The following is a 6413-nucleotide window of genomic DNA, read 5'->3' as shown; positions in this document are numbered from 1 at the left end:
TCTTTCTTTCTTTCTTTCTTTCTTTCTTTCTTTCTTTCTTTCTTTCTCTTTATCCATCAGTTCAGTCCAGTCTACTGTGGGTTATTAGGGGATTCAGGTTGCTTAGGCCTGATGGAAGTCAGAGTTTCTTGCTTCCAAAGACCCAGAGTGTGGTCAACAGCCTCTTCATGATGTCTTCTTGAAGCATGTTTGTAAGAGAATCCTGCGTGTTCCTATGAATCCAGAGGACTTGGAGAGAGAGGTTAGAAGTTCTTCATTTTCCATCAAGAAAGTCCCAGCAGAAAGAACATCGTGTTGGGATCAGTAAGCAGGCACTTCTATGGCCAGCCCCAAGGGACCTGATAGACCGGTTATCAGGCATTTGTGAAGACACCCTAACCACCTGGAATTACCTGCACATGCCCTTGATCACCCTATAAGAGAACTGGAGCCCTCCCCTCTCTCTCTTCTTCCTCTTCTGCTCCCTGACTCTTTCTCTCTCTCTCTCTTCCTTTCTCTGTTCCTTACTCTCTTACTCTTTCTCTGCTCCTTTCTCCCCACTTCCCCTAAATTAACCTCTCATGTGGAACCGATCTCGTGGTGTGATTTGTGAACCCGTGTGTAACCTTCACATTCACACGTTTCCTAACACATCAGAGTAGAGGAAAAACTGGACTAGTGAGTCTGTGCCTTTGTTGACCTTTATTGCCACCGAAATTTCATGTAAAATGAATTCACCTATATGAAACTTTTCATAGATATAGCAGAGCCATATCTAGCTACTCTAGACAGGGACCTCTGCCTGCCCATTCTACCTTGTAATATGATTCTTATCCTCACCATCAGTAACATTTAAACTTTTGAATTAGTTGTATAGTAGTTAAGAAAAGTTGGTGACCAAAACCTGGTAGCAGCAGGTCTTTTAAAACAAAAACTTAACAAACAAAACAAATACAACACACACACACAAAACCCAAAGAATGGCAAGTTCTAGAAAGATATGTGAGAACCAAAACCAACTTGTTCCTGGGAAGTAAGATGATTGGAAGTTGATTATCTATCTATCTATCTATCTATCTATCTATCTATCTATCTATCTATCTATCTATGGGGTACATGTTTATATTACAGTTTAAAGGAGGAGGCCAAATGACAACTTGTAAATGTTGGTTTTCTCCTTCACTCATGTGGTTTCCAGATACTGGACTCAGGTCATCAGGCTTTAGAGCAAGCACCTTTATATGCTAAGCCATCTTGTCAGCTACTGATTAAAAATTTTAAGAAAAATATAGAGGAATATATACAGATAAATGGATATAAGCTCATCTTGATTTAGTTACTGGTTAGAAAATAATAATGGTTACTTCTAATTATACTATTATGCAAAATCACTATAACACATGTTCCTGGTACGATTGCTATGACTGGTTTGTAAATGGAAAAAAGCATAATCTAATATGCAGAAGCAGCTGGAATTAAACCTTGGAAAACTGACATCACAGCAGAACCATCTACCACTGTACTATATGATCGTAGACCATTAGATATTCAGGGTATAAGGATTTTGAAAGCATAATGCAGAGATCAGTGGGTCATGTGGAACTCAGTCCTGCTGGAAACTGCTGTGTCACTGCTCCTGCTCATGAAACATGGAGGAAGAGGGGCTGTGAGAGGCAGAAAACCAGGAAGTCTGCTGTGAAACAGTGTGTCCTAGAAACAAATACATAAACAAACTAAGTCGAATTGATGGACATGTTAGCATGGAAGAGGAGATTTTTCATAGGGTCTGACCTCTAGACAAAGAACTACAGACAACTACTGACTGTTGGAAGAAGGAGAATTAGCTTCTTCCAGGGATGAGTCCTCTTGCTGGCTGTCCCATCCACGGTGGTCAGCCTTGAAACCACATATGCACAAACAACAAAAACAGACTCAGCCGGTTGCATTCATACATATATTTGTACATTCACATACAAGTCTAGATGACATAAAAGACACTCCTAATTTGTGAAATATTACTGTTGCATGTGTCTTCTTACAAAAAAATAAGATCACATTGTTATTCAATTTTTTAAATCAAGTATGCTTGCTTAATGTGTTTTTCAGCCTAAAAAAGTCCCTTTTCTCAGAAATACAGCAGTAATAGTGTTAAAGTATGCTGATTTACTTGTACTTATTATTCAAATATGCTCATTTTCTGAATAATAATTTGGTGATTATTTTAAGAGTTATCTTGACTTTTCTGCTGCCTGTAAATTAGCTGATGAATGATTTAATTCTGACTCATTTAACTTCAAGGTGATTCTCATAAGGAGCGTTGAGAAGTTTTAAGAATAAAAATTTAGAAATGTTCTTGAATGGAGCTAAAATAAGCATGGTGCAGACATAGTGAGTGCTGACGTGAGACTTGCTGGGTGCTTGCTGGCTGTTTGACACTCTGGAGAAGTCACTAGAAGTTTTTCCATTCTTAACCTTCACATCTCTGCGGCAATTGACCAATTTGTCCTGTGGCTCCTGCTCCTTATCAGCAATACATCAGCCTGACCCATCAGCAGAGGACCAGGAAAGCTCTATGTAGCTGGGTAGAAATTTTTTGCTTAAATAGATATACAAATCATTAGGCTGAACATCTGAACTAAATATAAATAAGCCTTTTAGACCAATCAAAGAAAATATGCAAATGAAAACTCCATTACCCAGAGATTTAATAAGTTCTCAATTTGGGGACATTATTAGCATACAAAATCCATACCCCAGCATTATGTGACCTCAATGGAAGAAAGCAATAGAGTCTGCCTTTCATAATGCAGATGTTAAGACAGACAAATATATATTTATACTATCAATATATATCTACCTCTACTCATCTTTATTAAAGTATATCTGCTGACAAAATATACTTAACAGAATTTAATTGAGCAAAGACCAATGAACTGCACAGCCCCCAGCACTAGCAAAGGTACAGAGCGACTCCAAAGCTGTCACATGGTTGAATGGTTTTTATGACTGGCAACACAAAAATACTGTGCAAAGATTAGCTGAGAAGGGGTTCAGAGAGGGAGCTTGGGCCACTGAGCTGCTGCTACTGACTGAGGTTCAGCTTTCCATTCCAATGTAGATGCCAATGCGAGATTTTCAGGTGGTTCACTGGTTTGTGTGGATACTTAGGACTAGACAAGAGTGTTGGAAGTATGATTTGACAGTCTCAAACCTCCTTGGTGCTCTCAGAAAACGAAAGTCAAGAGCTTAGTGTCAGGAAGACAGTTGTCTGAGATTTTAATCAAGCCAGACTTTTAAGAGCAATAGTCATTGTGGGGAAGGAGGAAGGTGAGAATAAACACATGCCTTTTTAATACAAATAGGAGCAGGATGTGTCTTTTCCATTTGTCACAGAGGTCAGAACTTACTCAAATTACAGGAAGCGTGGCAGTCAAACATTCATGGAGCACTCTGACTAACACTGTCTTCAACAGCCTTGGCTGGGCTGGACCAGTACTCCTAGACAGGGAATGTGTTTCTTCAAACCTCAAAACCTGCAGTGCTCCCTTCTTTGTGATAGAAGAGATATTAGATATCAAAACTTTAGTTTTAGAAGAAACTTACCAGCACACACTCAAACTTGGGATTATGATTTTTCCCCTGAGATGTCATATCTCTGAACCCTCAGGGTTTTATCTCCTATCTCCAGGACTGCATACATCTTGATAGTGAGAGACTAAAAACTAAAGCCCCAGCCACCTGGAAAAAGAAACTAGTAGCCCATTAATTATACAGTTGCTAGGAAACCAGCCCATGTGATCAGGTCAGACATGTTTGTAGTCTAGGCGCCTAAAGTGGACCAATCATTTCAAAAGTCAATTTCCCTTACCCAATCATGTAGTGCTAAAGCATATATATCCCTGTTTGTGGTTTTGCCCTATAAAAACCTTATTCCCCTAGACTGCGGGGCTGCACTCCTGTTTCCACAGAAAGTTTGTGTCCCATGTTCAAACATGCATACAATTTAAAACCCCTCATGTATTTACAGCAGAGTCTATTCCTGGTCTTTTGGGGTTTGCGAACTTGGGCATAAGAATAGACCCTTGAGCATGCCTGCCATTTCTTGCTCCCCATTGTCAGTCACCATGAAATCATGGCTATGGTAGAGTGATATAACGATCTGAGGAAGAATATAGTCCTAATTTCTGAAAGTATGATGATGGTTGGATGGAGAAATAACATAGCTCTGCAGAGAAAGCATAATGAATACATATGTGCCAGTTTCAGGAATACAAACCCTTTTACATCCTCCTGCCTGAATATATATAAAAAATTTCATTCACCAAATCAACAACTGCATAGGTTGGGAACCAGGGAGGCATATGAATCTATTCTCAAGAAGATTACACTAAACATAGCAGCAGAGAATGAGTAGGCCAAGCTACAGTCCTTCTTCACAGCCCATGTCTATATGGGGATTAGCTTAGCCTAATTAAGAAACTAACAGACAACTCTTCCTGCAGCCTTTTATGTCTTTAATGGTGTCATTGACCATTGCCTGTCCCTATTTAGTTATATATGACAAGGGAGAAAACAGTTTATACTAATTACAGGCAAAAGAAACATTAATTTGTCGACTCATCCACAAGGCATGCTGTATAACTTAGAAGGAAAACCTAAGTGAGAGAGAACATGATCTGAATGTATTTTACCTTATGGCTGATTATTTTTTCATCACCCACCATAAATTATATAATATTTCAACTCTTAATTTCATTACTTGTAAACAACGTTGGTAATACCTTCCTTCAAACTGTCTGTAATGAGAGAGTAAACAGAAGAACACAGAATGCTTCTTTATTTTTTTTTTTAGTGTTCATCACAGTGAATCCAATGTGTGTTGTTTTTCATTTTTAAAAATACATTTATTATTACAATTTATCCACTTTGTATCCTAACTGTAGCCCCCTCCCTCATCTCCTCCCAGTCCCATCCTCCCTCCCTCTTCTCCCCTCTTGCCCTTCCCCTAGTCCACTGATAGGGGAAGTCCTCCTTCCTTACTATCTGACTTAGCCTATCAGGTCTCATCAAGACTGGCTGCACCCTCTTCCTCTGTGGCTTGGCAAGGCTTCCCTCTTTAGGGATCTTTCCAAGAGGCTCTAGTAGAAAAACTAGTCGCCCTTGCTTTATTCCAGACTCCCATTTTAAGTCAGAGCAAAAGCATCTTAGTACAATGTGTGAATACACAGGGAAGTCAAAACTTCTTTACCTAGACCACCTGTCTGTGTGATCCCCACATAAACAAAAGGTGTGAGCTTAACAAGACACGCCACCTGCTGTCTCAAACAAAAGAGATAATTTACTCCAGTGCAGGCCAGGGTGAACACATGTCTTTCAGCTGAGATCTAAATAATAAAGCAGACCAGTACTCCCCACACCCTCCCCAACCCCACCCCGCCCCAGGAGGAGGTGATCAAAGAGCCAGCCACTGAGTCTGTGTCAGAAACAGCTCCTTGCTCTCCTTACTAGGGAATTCACATGGAAACTGAGCTGCCTGTGGGCTACATTTGAGCATCGGGTCTAGATCCTTTCATTACATGGTCCTTGGTTGGAGCATCCATCTCCGCAGGTTCCCCTGGGCCCAGGGTTTTTGGCTCTGTTGTTCTTCTTGTGGAGCTCCTGTCCCCTCCAGGTCTTTCTATCTCCCCCTTCTTCCATAAGATTCCCCATGCTCTTACCAAAGTTTGACTCAACATCTGCTTTGATATCCTGCTGGATAGATTCTTTCAGAGGCCTTCTTTGGTAGGTTCCTTCCTTGTTCCCTACCTTCTTCGGCTTCTGATGTGATATCTACACTGTTTGCCCTGCTTCTTTAATAATTACAGGCATTTGATGCTGAAGAGCTGCATTGGCAGGGTACCAAATACAGAAACAAATGTAAGAAGTGCAATCAAAGGAAAACGTTACTCCCATAAAGCTTGGTCCTGCTGAGAATTAGTGAAGGATGAAACAGCACCTTTCATAATAATAATTAATAATATTAATAATTAAAAATACTACAGCTACTGAGTAACAACTGCTGAGAATGTATAACTTCTGCCAGTGTGTAGTCCTCGGGGATAAAGCTACCCAGAATTTCAACCACTGGAAAGCCTATAGAATGAAGGTACTGCTCCTCACTGCAAGGTGCTCAGAGTACCAGCCCTGAATTCTGGCCCCTCTACTCTCTAACCATTCAACTAAATGTCGTCCTGAATGGACAGACATTTAATGTGTTATTTGTTTGGTTATTTTGTTTTCTTTCTCTTTTCTGAGACAGAATTTCTCTTTGTATTCTTGGTTGTCCTGAAACTCTATTGAGTTGGCTAGCCTCCAACTCAGAGAAATCCTCCTGCCAATGAGAGACCAAAAGATAAAAAATCAGTGGCTATTACTTTAAAGTTTAAAGCACAGGC

This window comes from Psammomys obesus, unplaced genomic scaffold (assembly GCF_907164565.1).
Source record: "Psammomys obesus unplaced genomic scaffold, mPsaObe1.curated_primary_1811, whole genome shotgun sequence".
In the NCBI taxonomy this organism is placed as follows: domain Eukaryota; kingdom Metazoa; phylum Chordata; class Mammalia; order Rodentia; family Muridae; genus Psammomys; species Psammomys obesus.
The sequence above is the reverse complement of the archived record's forward strand: the minus strand, read 5'-3'. Positions refer to the sequence as shown.